Genomic DNA, 14,260 nt, shown 5'->3' with positions numbered 1-14,260 from the left:
GCACCTTATGAGGTGCCAGAGAAGACGGCCAAGAAAGCGACCAAAGGGGCCAAGAAGGGCCCTCGCCAAAAAGTCACTCCAGACGTGATGTCCAAAGATGAGACTTCCTCTTCGTCCGCTGACGACGACGACGAAGAGGAAGAAGAAAACGACTCCCCACCTAAAGTGGGGAGGAAGAAGAGAGCAGCCCCACAAATCTCGAGGCGAAAGCGCCCAAGAGGGTTAGAGGCTCCCTCTCGGATAACTCCATGTGGGATGTTGATAGCAGTCCCGAGCAACCTCGCCAGACCAAGCCTCGGCCGCCTCGTAAGTACCAGAATGCGAAAATGTCTGGCCTTCCTGGTTTATAATATTGATATACCTTAAACCTTGTTATTGCAGTCCAGCACGCGATGGCTCCCCGCGATCATCAAGAGAGGTATTGCTAGACTCAAAGGAGATGGCTAGAATGTCTCCGCCACCCTCTCATTCCGTCTCTCCCAAGGGTGACGACGAGGCGGTGTGGGAAAAGACCTTCCCTGACCGGGGGGGGGGGTCTTCCGAAGATCGACGGGGTGGCGCCCCAGGACGATTCCTCAGTTGCCAGACACATGGGGGAAAAATCCCCTATGGGGACTGGTGACGGGGGCCAAGTTCCCTTCGAACCTGAGCCGGATACTATTCCGAAGATCTACACGGCTCCGGAGTCTAGCGAACGGCATTCCCCAAAAGGAGGGAATGTGCCTGTTCCGCCGGTGACCTCTATCCAACCAGAGGCACCGAATAATCTACTAGAGGCGCTACGAGGCGCCTCTTTTTTGGATGAACACCGCGCCCTTATGGGCACGCTAATAGAGAAGGTCCAGTTCGTCAAAAGCGGACTGACCGAAGCCTGCACTATCCTTCTATCGGGCTTTGAGGTAAGAAATGCGTTTGTAGGAAGAATATCACAGTATAGACAGTAGCGCCTGATGCTCTGTTTGGTGTTTGGGAAGAAAAAACCCGAACAGAGGATCAAGAAGAAATATCGCAGGAGTCTAACATAAGTTGTCTATGTGAATAAGCAGGTATCGCTGCAGGCTACCACTGCTCATGCTGCGGAGGTCTCAAGACTGAAGCGGAAACTGGAGCAGGCGAGGAGGAGCTCAGCCTCGTGAAGAAGCACATGGAGGATAGCCAAGGTATACAGTAACCTGCGGGTATATTTTAAGAAAAAATGAATAGTCCGTCCCAACTAAGGTGTCATAAACTTTATTAGGGGCCACGACCGAGGTGGCAGCCCTCAAGAAGGCGTTAGCTGAGGACGAGTACAAAGTGGCCAAGGAACGCGCCGCGTGCGAGAAGCACGAGGCCCTAGTTGGCAAGGCGCAACAACAGCTCCAGGGCACGATCGAGAGATTTGAGTCCTTGGAGTGCGATTGTAAGGCACAAGAGTCTGAACTGGCGAAGGCCCACCAGGGCGCCCAGGATGCGCGAGCCGAAGCCCAGAACGCCCTCCAGGAAATTCAGGCGGCCAAGGAGATTGCGGCGGGTAATTCTTTCACCATGCAAAGCAAGTATGTAGAAGAAACATTTCCTTGTACTTATCCGAATTTGGGTTTTCCACGGGCGTTTACGGATCTGCCACGCAGTATATCTGATGCTGTCGAGCATTATAGAGCCGAAGAAGGGATGTCTATGGACAAGCTATTCTGGTCCCAATATATTGGACCCGAACATCCATTTCCCTTCAGCGACCAGCTAAAGCAGTTGGTCGAGCTGCACAGGATGACAGAGCTAGCCATGAAGGATTTGATAGTCCGGCTGTGGCCTGCCGAGCCTATACCTAGCAGCTACTTCGGACTTGTTAAGCGGCTTGTGAGTGCCTGTCAGCGGCTCGAAGCTGTGAAGCGGTCGGTCTGTATTGAAGGTGCGTGTAAGGCGTTTGCCCGCATCAAGACGCATTGGGCAAAGCTGGATGCCAAGAAGCTGATGACCGAGGGGCCACTGGAGGGCAAGGAGCATCATCGACCCGAGCTCTATTTTGATGGCGTCCTGGAGGGGTCCTGCCTTATGGCGGAGCAATGTTTGAAGGATGTCATATTCCCATGAGAACATTTGTATTACCCTGTCCTGTAATATGGAACAATGATGTTATGTATTATAATGCTTGCGATTTACATTTTACCTCCTATGCGACCGTTTATGAAATCTAAGGGTTGACCAATCGTCGGCTTCTACCCCCATGTAGATAGTACGGGGGTGTTCGGGATAAATCTAAACACTCTTTACTCCACATTCTGGTCCTTAAAGGAGGTGTTTAGCGCAATGAACAAGGCAATCAGACTATGCGGCCTTTACCGCCCTCACTTAGCCATAGGAGTTTGACAACTAAGAAAGTTGGCGGAGCCCCTAGTATTCGGAAGACCAAGCTAGGGGCGTTATACATGCCTAATCGGAGGAACCAATTCTTCGCAAGAAGCAGAAAAAGTGTCTAACGATTTGGAACCTCTCAAATAGCTGACCAGCTCTCGCCGCATCATGACAGTCAGTTTTTGGCTTTCTCTACTGAGGTGCTCATCCGGAAGAACCGGGACACAATAGCAGTAGTTCTCCCTTTACTACCCTAGCTGATATAGCGGAACGTAAGGTAGTAAGCACAGGAGCCGGGCAACCCAACTATTGACTAAAGACACGATTCGGAGCCGATGCATATAATGCTATAAGTTCGGGGTGCCGGACTATACTGGAAATGTGTTCGGACTTTTATTGCCGTAATGCAGGGTGTAATGAAGCTCCTGGCGCCGTAATACATACCATGGTGTACGTGTGCAATAAGTAATATATACAAAGGTGAGGAAATAGGAAAATTAATTAATAAGCTGATGCCACCATTTATTCACCATTGTGATGTAATTAGTATGTTGAGGCGTACTTTGTGCAAGTAACGCGATAAGCAAGTAAAGCTATTTAACATGCTGCAACCAAGGGCGAGCTGCGTGCGGGTATGTAAAACAAGTATGGCAATTGTTTAATAGAGACCACCTGGGGATTCCCTTCTATGCCAGCGCTCCTTGCCTCCTTGGTGTGTTCTGCAAATGGGTCGTCCGCATAGACCTCGAAAAGAGAAAAAAGCCGTTTTAAAAATAAAAATTAAAGGCGTGCGAATCCCAGGGTCGGTCAAGCCGCACTGTGGATCGCGAGCGAGTTATGCCTCCGTCAGTACCCACGGGGTTTTGAGTGCATAGTCATGTACGCGCGGTGCGGATGCCCTTTCCTCGTCGGGGCTGGGACAGAGGCCGAATTTACTAATTCAGCTCTTGACGAACCGAGCTGCCCTATTGCAGTGTAGTCCGGACCTTCTTAACGATGTTCAGGGGATCGACGGCCAGATTATGGTGCCGCTTGAGAAGGCCGCTCTTTACTTCTGCTGTTAGGGTTGCGGTATGCTCCTCTGTACGGAGGGAACGTTCCGTGTTTCCATTTACTGCAATGACGCCGCATGGACCATGCATCTTGAGCTTGAGATAAGCATAATGTGGCACCGCGTTGAATCTAGCAAACGCGGTTCGTCCGAGCAGTGCGTGGTAGCCCCTACGGAAGGGGACGATATCGAAGATTAGCTCTTCGCTTCGGAAGTTATCCGGGGAACCAAAGACCATCTCCAGTGTGATCGAGCCCGTACTACGGGCCTCTACGCCTGGTATAATCCTTTAAAGTTAGTTATCATGGGCTTGATTTGTGAGGGATTAATGCCCATTTTGCGTACTGTATCTTGATAGAGCACGTTGAGGCTGCTACCACCGTCCATTGGGACTCGTGTCATGTGTAGTCCGTCGATGATTGGGTCGAGTACTAATGCGGCCGAACCGCCATGACGGATGCTAGTTGGATGATCACGACGGTCAAAGGTGATCGGGAATGACGACCATGGGTTGAATTTTGGGGCGACTGGCTCTACCGCATAAACGTCCCTGAGTGTGCACGATCTGCTCTGGTTCTAAGACCATTGCAGCAATAGGGACCATCTCCTGGATGTGATTCGATGACAGATTTAAGTCATGTTCATCGTGGCGAGGGGGAGCGATCGCTGCGGTCTCAAATCCATTGAAGATCAAGTCTCCATGGATGTCCGCGACGTAGTTCAAGCTTCCCAATCTGACCTGGTGGCCAGGGCGTAGCTATCGATCTACTCCAGATGGCCAAGCGAATTGGCCCGTAGTATGAAGCCGCCGAACACGAAAATCTGTCCGGGGAGGAAGGTTTCTCCTTTAACAGCATCACTATAGACGATTGAAGGGGAAATCGAGCCTTTTGTTTACGGCACAGTGGAACTCTCAATGAAAGCACCAATGTCGGTGTCAAAATGGGCGGATCTTGGGTAGGGGGTCCCGAATTGTGCATCTAGGATCGATGGTAATAGGAGACGGGGGACACGATGTTTACCCAGGTTCGGGCCCTCTCTATGGAGGTAATACCATACGTCCTGGTTGATTGATCTTGATGAATATGAGTGTTGCAAGAGTTGATCTACCACGAGATCGTAATGGCTAAACCCTAGAAGCCTAGCCTGTATGACTATGGTAATGAATATATCCTTTCCGGACTAACCCCGCCGGTTTATATAGACACCGGGGGGATCTAGGGTTACATAGAGTCGGTTACATAAGAAGGAATCTTCATGGTCGGTCGCCAAGCTTGACTTCCATGCCAAGGAGAGTCCAATCCAGACACAAGTACAATCTTCAGCCTTCATTTCTTCACAGCCCATCAGTCCGGCCCATGGATAACAGTCCGGATGCCTGAGGACCCCTTAGTCTAGGACTCCCTCAGTCCGCACGCTTAATGTTCGATGATGATTTGTATTATGAGTTATGTGATTTGATGTACCGACGGTTGTTCGGAGTCCCGGATGAGATCACGGACATGGCGATGAGTCTCGAAATGGTCGAGACATAAAGATCAATATATTGGAAGGCTATATTCGGACATCGGAAAGGTTCCGAATATTTTTTGGAGTACCGGAGAGTAACGGGAATTCGCCAGGGGAAGTAGTGGGCCTTAATGGGCCATACGGGAAAGGAGAGAAGGGCCTCAAGGGGTGGCCATGCGCCCCCCTATGGCAAGTCCGAATTGGACTAGGGAGGGGGTGGCGCCCCCCTCTCTTTCCTTCTCCCTCTCCTTCTCCTTCCCTCTCTCCCCTCTTGGAAAAGGAAGGGGACTCCAACTAGGATTGGGAAGCCTAGTTGGACTCCCCATATAGGCACGCCCCTCCTAGGCCGGCCTCCTCTCGCCCCTCCTTTTTATACGTGGGCAGGGGGCACCCCAAAGGCACTCCAAGATTTGTCTTAGCCATATGTGGTGCCCCCCTCCACAGTTTTCCACCCCGGTCATATTGTCGTAGTGCTTAGGCAAAGCCCTGCGTCGGTAACTTCATCATCACCGTCACCACGCCGTCATGCTGACGAAACTCTCCCTCGGCCTTAACTGGATCAAGAGTTTGAGGGACGTTATCGAGCTGAACATGTGCAGATCACGGAGGTGCCGTGCGTTCGGTACTTGGATCGGTTGGATCACGAAGACGTTCGACTACATCGACCGCGTTACTAAACGCTTCCGCTTTTGGCTACAAGGGTACGTGGACTCACTCTCCCCGCTCATTGCTATGCATGACCTAGATAGATCTTGCGTGATCGTAGGTAAATTTTTTGAAATACTGCGTTCCCCAACAATAAATTGTAGTAGATTGATAGATCCAACGCCAAATAAAATAAATGAGAATACAATGCAGCAAGGTATTTTTGTATTTTTGGTTTAATAGATTTGAAAATAAAAGGCAAATAATATGAGAAAGAGACCTGAGGGCCGTAGGTTTCACAAGTGGCTTCTCTATAGAAAAATAGTAAATGGTGGGTAAACAAATTTCTGTTGGGCAATTGATAGAACTTCAAATAATCATGATGATATCCAAGTAATGATCATTATATAGGCATCACGTCCAAGATTAGTAGACCGACTCCTGCCTGCAGCTACTACTATTACTCCACACATCGAACACTATCCAACATGCATCTAGTGTATTAAGTTCATGGGGAAACAGATTAATGCAATAAGAATGATGACATGATGTAGACAAGATCTAACTATGTAGAGATAGACCCCATCGTTTTATCGTTAGTAGCAATGATACATATGTTGGAGATATGCCCTAGAGGCAATCATGTATGATGATATTTCCTATGTGTTTATGAATAAAGATAGTCCTTGGACATTATCAATGATGTGTATCAGCAAGTACGTAACTTGTTTGTGGGACTATGCATTGTATGATGACTGTCCTAAAAGGTCCCTAGTCGAAAGGGCTGTGTGGACGCGCAACCAACTAGACTAGCATATGACACGATCGATGGCTTGGTATCACTAGCCATGGAGCATTGGATGCTAACCCGATAATACGGACTTGGAAGGATCTGGTCGGATTAGATGTAGTCGGATCCGAGTCGAGATAAGGTCCGAGTTGAACAGACCCAACTATGAGACATAGCGATATGTCATCTGTGAGTCTCGAGTACAACATATGTTCTATGTCCTAAGACCTGAGCTGACGCATGCACTCGGGATGGTGACAGACTTGCTTTGGGCCGACCAAACGCGACTCCATAACTGGGTAGTTATAAAGGTAGGTTTCGGGTTTGTCCAGAACCATGTTGCGAGATGTGGTCGAGCAAGATGGAATTTTCCCCTCCGATCAGGAGAGATATACTCTTGGACCCTCGTGTGATTCGACTAGGGTAAGCATGGCCATGCAACAAGGATTATAAGATAATCCGGTTTGTGGTCGGCATCACTGGAACGAGAAAGAGGTCGGGCTAGCACAAGGATGACAGACTCGCCTTGAGCTCGACAACATATATCGTGTGGCAAAAGGAATGGAAGTATGATGTACAGGTTCGCCTAAGCAGCTTCATAGTCTGTTTGGTGTTCAGCATGCCTTGCTAGAGGCCGCTACCAACTGTGTAGTTCGGAGGTGATCCGAACTGCGACCAAGCCCGCTTGAACCTAAGGGGTCGCGCGCTTAAGGGAAGGAACCTACGAGGTCGGATCCGAGGACACTAGTCAGATGTGATTTGAGCTGTATTCGGATTGTGGCCGAGTGGACTTATGGGCTTTAGGGTCCGTCCAAGGCCCAAGTGTTGAGCTTGCAACGGATGCCTATATAAAGTGGAGGTGCCGCACACTCATGCGAATGATCTCTTCGGTGCTGTCACTAGGGTTTGCATGTGTTGCGAATAGACACCTCCACTCACCGCCGGTTGTGTGATTGGACCTAGCAGTCCGCCGCACGACGTTCCTCCTGCACGCGCGGATACCATTAGAGGTGATGCACTTGTGCCTCTCTTGCAAACCTGTACATGGGAACCGACTACAGGCTGTTCGAGGGAGATCGGACGAGGAGGAGATGATTCATGAGGATGTGCTGCCCCATCTCTTCTTTCGCTGCACGACACTACGCGTCTAGTGGTAACGAACTATGACCCATCTCCCATAGCATGTTCTTGGTTGTTCTAGGTGTAATTTTTAATTTGCAGTCGATGCACCCTACCGTAGAACACAAGAACATACGTGTCGGTTCCCTTTCTGTCACTATGATCAAGCACCGTAAGATCGAACCCACTACAAAGCACCTCTTCCCATTGCAAGATAAATAGATCAAGTTGGCCAAACAAAACCCAAATATCGGAGAAGAAATATGAGGCTATAAGCGTTCATGCATATAAGAGATCAAAGAAACTCAAATAACTTTCATGGATATAAAAAGATAGATCTGATCATAATTGTATTGAGAATCAAACGAGAGAGAGGAAGTCATCTAGCTACTCAATACTGACCTGAAGGTCTACAAATAACTAGTCACACATCATCGGAGAGGCACCAATGGAAGTGGTGAACCCCTCCGTGATGGTGTCTAGATTAGATCTGGTAGTTCTGGACTCTGCAACGGTTGGAATTGATTTTCATCGACTCCCCCAGGGTTTTTGGAATATTGGGGTATTTATAGAGCAAAGAGGTGGTCCAGGGGGCACCTGAGATGGGCACAACCCACTACGGAGCGCCTGGGCCTCCTGGTGCGCCCTGGTGGGTTGTGCTGCCCTCGGAGCACCCCCAAGCGCTGCCTTGGCCCATTGGGTGTCTTTTGATTCATAAAAAATCTCCATAAAGTTTTGGTTCATTTGGACTCCGTTTGGTATTGATTTCCTTCGATGTAAAAAACATGCAGAAAACAGCAGCTGGCACTTGCCACTATGTCAATAGGTTAGTACCAAAAAATGATATAAAATGACTATAAAATGATTATAAAACATCCAAGATTGATAATATAACCACTACAAAAAAGACACATCCGTGACATTTTGGGCCGAATGAAGTTTTTTCTGTCATACTTATGACACTTCTATGACGATAATTGTGACAAACCCCATTATCATCATAGATGTGGTGGGCTCCTACTTCTATGACAAAAAATCATACCAGAAAATGGGCCTTTTGTCCTGGGCGGGCCGGAGACGCAGCTGCATGACATTCTTTGGGCCGTCCATGATGGAAAAAACCATGGTAGAAGCGAGGGCGAGGAAAACTTCGGGGAGTTCCCGGTTACGGTGGGTGGTCAGGGGCCGAGCAACACATACGCACGTGTGTGCGAGGTGTTGGGCTCTAACTAAACCCGAGCGAGGCATTAGGCTCTAACTAAACCTGAGCGATTGCACTAGCTACGTTACTGAACCCGAGTGATTCCTTCGCTACTGCTGCTAACTAAAGCCGGTCCATGCTGCCTCTGGATGAACAGTGAGCGTTGCTGGGGGGTTTGGATGAACAACTCCCGGTGGGGGTGGATGAACAGGACCCCATGGTGTTGCCTTTGGATGAACATGACCCCGATCGATCGAGCCGGTTGGGGCTAGATGAACAAGAACCCGTGGAGGGCTGGATGAACAAGACAACCCCGTGGAGGGCTGGATGAACAGTAGACAGTGGAGGGCTGGATGAACAGTAGACCGTGGAGGGGTGGTTGAACAGGAGCCCATGGAGAGGACTGGTTGAACAATAGCCAGTGGAGTAGCCCGCGGTGGAGGCTGGATGAACAGGAGCCCGTGGATGAACAGTCGTAGGTGGAGGCTGGAGGAGGTCGACGGTGGATGAACAGTAGCCCATGGAGGCTGGAGGGGGTCGACGCTGGAGATGAACAGTATCCCGTGGAGTCCCGTTTTCTAGTACACCACACCCCTCCCGATGAATAGGACCCCTGTTTCGACCGTAGCGCTCCAACACAAGTTAGTTTCCTCCATTTTGCGGTATGCCGCACCCCTCCCGATCAACAGGACCCTGTTTCGACCGTAGGAGGTCCAACACAAGTCGGTTTCCTCCGTTTTGCGGTACGGCTGACCCCTCCTGATGAACATGATCCCGTTTCGAATGTGGCCGACCGAACACAAGGTCGTTTCCTTCGTTCTGTGGTACGCCAGGCCTCTTTTCCATCGGTTGTTCCGTCCAAGCCGGTTGGTTCCCACGCGTTCCGTTGCCTCCCGATGAACATGACATATTCCGTTGCCTCCCCATGAACACAACGACGACGATGTTTTTTTTGCGGGCAACAAAGATGTTGTTTCTCCGTTCTGACCTAGCCATGTACACGAGCCCTGACCGTACGTACGCACGAGTAGGCGTTTGAGACCCCGCCCGTATGTATGTACGTGGCCGTATTTTCTTTCTTGCACACTGGCCGCTGTATGTACGTGTACATGCTACGTGCGCGCCTCTACTACAACACGTGCGCGCCTCTACATCGACTAGTATGTACGTACACGTTCGTGACCAGAATGACAACACTACGTACGCTTCGACCAGGTGGGTCCAGAGTGTCAGGCACTTCCTTGCGTGCGAAGATGTAGCTAGTGGGTCCCAGCAGTCAGGGGGCGAATCGTTTTGTTTTGCCCGGACGCACTTCCTTTCGTGCGAAGATGTAGCTGGTAGGTCCCAGTAGTCAGGGGGAAACATTTTTTTCACGAAATACGGTTGCCCGTCTGGTGGGTCCCTGCTGTCAGGTGGAGGAATCATTATTTTCCATGTAGTCGGATCCGAGTCGAGATAATGTCCGAGTCGGACAGACCCAACTATGAGACGTAGCGATATGTCATCTGTGAGTCTCGAGTACAACATATGTTCTATGTCCTAAGACCTGAGCTAACGCATGCACTCGGTATGGTGACAGACTTGCTTTGGGCCGACCAAACGCTACTCCGTAACTGGGTAGTTATAAAAGTAGGTTTCGGGTTTGTCTAGAACCATGTTGCGAGACGTGGTCGAGCAAGATGGGATTTGCCCCTCCGATCAGGAGAGATAGACTCTGGGCCCCTTATGTTATCCGACTAGGATAAGCATGGCCATGCGACAAGGATTATGAGATAATCCGGTTTGTGGTCGGCATCACTGGAACAAGAAAGAGGTCGGGCTAGCACAAGGATGACAGACTCGCATTGAGCCCGACAACATATATCGTGTGGCAAAAGGAATGTAAGTATGATGTACAGGTTCGCCTAACCAGCTTCATAGTATGTTTGGTGTTCGGCATGCCTTGCTAGAGGCCTCTACCAACTGTGAAGTTCGGAGGCGATCTGAACTGTGACCAAGCCGGCTTGAACATAAGGGGTAGCGCGCTTAAGGGAAGGAACCTACGAGGTCGGAATCGAGGACACTGGTCGGATGTGATCCGAGCTGTATTCGGATTATGGCCAAGTAGACTTATGGGCTTTAGGGTCCGTGCAAGGCCCAAGTGTTGAGCCTGCGACGGACGCCTATATAAAGTGGAGGTGCCGCACACTCATGCGAATGATCGCTTCGGTGCTGTCACTAGGGTTTGCATGTGTTGCGAATAGACACCTCCACTTGCCGCCGGTTGTGTGATCGGACCTAGCAGTCCGCCGCACGACGTTCCTCCTGCACGCGCGGATACCGTTAGAGGAGGTGCACTTGCTCCGCTCCGGCGAACCTGTACATGGGAACCGACTACCAGCTGTTTGAGGGAGATCGGACGAGGAGGAGACGATTCACGCGGATGCGCTGCCCCAACTCTTCTTTCGCTGCACGGCACTGCGCGTCTAGTGGTAACGAACTATGATACATCTCCTGTAGCATGTTCTTGGTTGTTCTGCGTGTTGGAAAATATTAATTTGCAGTCGACGCACCCTACCGTAGAACGCAACAACATACGTGTTGGTTCCCTTTCTGTCACTGGGATCAAGCACCGTAAGATCGAACCCACTACAAAGCACCTCTACCCATTGCAAGATAAATAGATCAAGTTGGCCAAAAAACGAAATATCGGAGAAGAAATACGAGGCTATAAGAAATCATGCATATAAAAGATCAAAGAAACTCAAATAACTTTCATGGATATAAAAAGATAGATCTGATCATAAACTCAAAGTTCATCGGATCCCAACAAACACACGGTAAAAAGAGTTACATCATATGGATCTCCAAGAGACCATTGTATTGAGAATCAAACGAGAGACAGGAAGCCATCTAGCTACTCAATACGGACCTGAAGGTCTACAAATAACCACTCACTCATCATCGGAGAGGCACCAATGGAAGTGGTGAACCCCTCCGTGATGGTGTCTAGATTGGATCTGGTGGTTCTGGACTCTGCAGGGTTGGAATTTATTTTCGTCGATTCCCCCAGGTTTTTTTGGATATTGGGGTATTTATAGAGCAAAGAGGCGTTCCGAGGGGCACCCGAGATGGGCACAACCCACCAGGGCGCGCCTGGGCCTCCTGGTGTGCCCTGGTTGGTTGTGCTCCCCTCAGAGCACCTCTAGGCGCTGCCTTGGCCCATTGGGTGTCTTCTGATCCATAAAAAATCTCCATAAAGTTTTGGTGCATTTTGACTCCGTTTGGTATTGATTTCCTTCGATGTAAAAAACATGCAGAAAACAGGAGTTGGCACTTGCCACTATGTCAATAGGTTAGTACCAAAAAATGATATAAAATGATTATAAAACATCCAAGATTGATAATATAACCACTACAAAAAAGACACATCAGTGACATTTTGGGCCAAACGAAATTTTTTCTGTCATACTTATGACACTTCTATGACGATAATTGTGACAAAACCCGGTATCATCATAGATGCGGTGGGCTCCTACTTCTATGAGAAAAAAATCATGACAGAAAATGGGCTTTTCATCCAGGGAGGGCCGGAAACGAAGGTGCATGACATTCTTTGGGCCGTCAATGACGGAAAAAACCATGGTAGAAGCAAGGGCGAGGAATATTTCAGGGAGTTCCCGGTTACGTTGGGTGGTCGGGGGCCGAGCAACACTTACGCGCGTGTGTGCGAGACATTGGGCTCTAACTGAACCCGAGCGAGGCATTGGGCTCTAACTGAACCCGAGCGATTGCACTAGCTATGTTAATGAACCCAAGTGATTCCTTCGCTACTGGTGCTAACTGAAGCCGGTCGATGATGCCTCTGGATGAACAGTGAGCATTGCTGGGGGAGTTTGGATGAACAGTTCCCGGTGGGGGTGGATGAACAGGACCCCGTGGTGTTGCCTCTGGATGAACAGGACCTCGATCGATCGAGCCGGTTGGGGCTAGATGAACAGGACCCCGTGGAGGGCTAGATGAACAGGACGACCCCTTGGAGGGCTAGATGAACAGTAGACGGTGGAGGGCTGGATGAACAGTAGCCCGTGGAGGGTGGTTGAACAGGAGCCCGTGGAGAGGGCTGGTTGAACAGTAGCCAGTGGAGTAGCGCGCGGTGGAGGCTGGATGAACAGGAGCCCGTGGATGAACAGTCGCAGGTGGAGGCTGGAGGAGGTCGACGGTGGATGAATAGTAGCCCGTGGAGGCTAGAGGGGGTCGACGGTGGAGATGAACAGTATCCCGTGGAGTCCCATTTTGCGGTACGCCACACACCTCCCGATGAACAGGACCCCCGTTTCGACCGTAGCACTCCAACACAAGTCCGTTTCCTCCGTTTTGTGGTATGCCACACCCCTCCCGATCAACAGGACCACCTTTCGACCGTAGGAGGTCCAACACAAGTCAGTTTCCTCCGTTTTGCGGTACGCCAGACCCCTCCCGATGAACAGAATCCCGTTTCGAACTTGGTCGGTCGAACACAAGGCCGTTTCCTCCGTTCTGCGGTACGCTAGGCCTCGTTTCCATCGGCTGTTCCGTCCAAGGCGGTTGGCTCCCACGCGTTCGGTTGCCTCCCGATGAACATGACACATTCCGTTGCCTCCCCATGAACACGACGACGACGATGTTTTTTTGCAGGCAACGACGACGTTGTTTCTCCGTTTCGACCCAGCCATGTACACGAGCCCAAACCGTACGTATGCGCGAGTAGGCGTTCGAGACCCCGCCTGTATGTACATAGGTGGCCGTATTTTGTTTCTTGCACACTGGCTGTTGTATGTACGTGTACATGCTACGTGCGCGCCTCTACTACGACACGTGCACGCCTCTACATTGACCAGTATGTACGTACACGTTCGCGACCAGAATGACAACGCTATGTACGCTTCGACCAGGTGGGTCCCGACTGTCAGGCACTTCCTTGCGTGCGAAGATGTAGCTGGCGGGTCCCAGCAGTCAGGGGGCGAATTGTTTTTTTTGCCCGGACGCACTTCCTTGCGTGCGAAGTTGTAGCTCGTAGGTCCCAGTAGTCATGGGGGAAACGTTTTTTCGCGAAATACGGTTGCCCGTCCGGTGGGTCCCTACTGTCAGGTGGTGGAATTATTATTTTCCGTGTAATAAGGAGGCATTTCCTTGCTGCGGCCATGGACCCAGCTATCAGCCTCTCCACGTATAGTCCACGTCCGATGGAAGCCGTTCCTTGACCACGCCGCGCCAAGAGCACCAGGGCGGTGGACGATGATGAGGCCTAGGAAGGGGACGACACAGAGCCGGGGAAGACGCGGCGGTGGATGCCCATGCATAGAGGACCATGAGGGTTCACTGGTTCGCTGCGGTGTGACGCCTCCGCGGCATCACAGCCGGCCAAGGGAGGCAGGAGCACGCGGCACGACCGGCGCTGCTTTGGGTGGCTGGAGCAAGAAGACCAGAGGTTGAAGAAGCACTACGGCCGTTGGATGGACATCGTACGGTCACCGCAGCTAGAATCATTTATATTGACTAAGTTGACAAAGCCCTTGGTACACGTCAACTTAGTAGGCCCATAGGGGAGGAATCATTTTTTGGGCGGCTGAAGCAAGAATATCCGCGATTGAAG

This window comes from Triticum aestivum, chromosome 6A (genome assembly GCF_018294505.1).
Source record: "Triticum aestivum cultivar Chinese Spring chromosome 6A, IWGSC CS RefSeq v2.1, whole genome shotgun sequence".
Lineage (NCBI taxonomy): Eukaryota > Viridiplantae > Streptophyta > Magnoliopsida > Poales > Poaceae > Triticum > Triticum aestivum.
Note: the sequence above shows the minus strand (reverse complement) of the source record.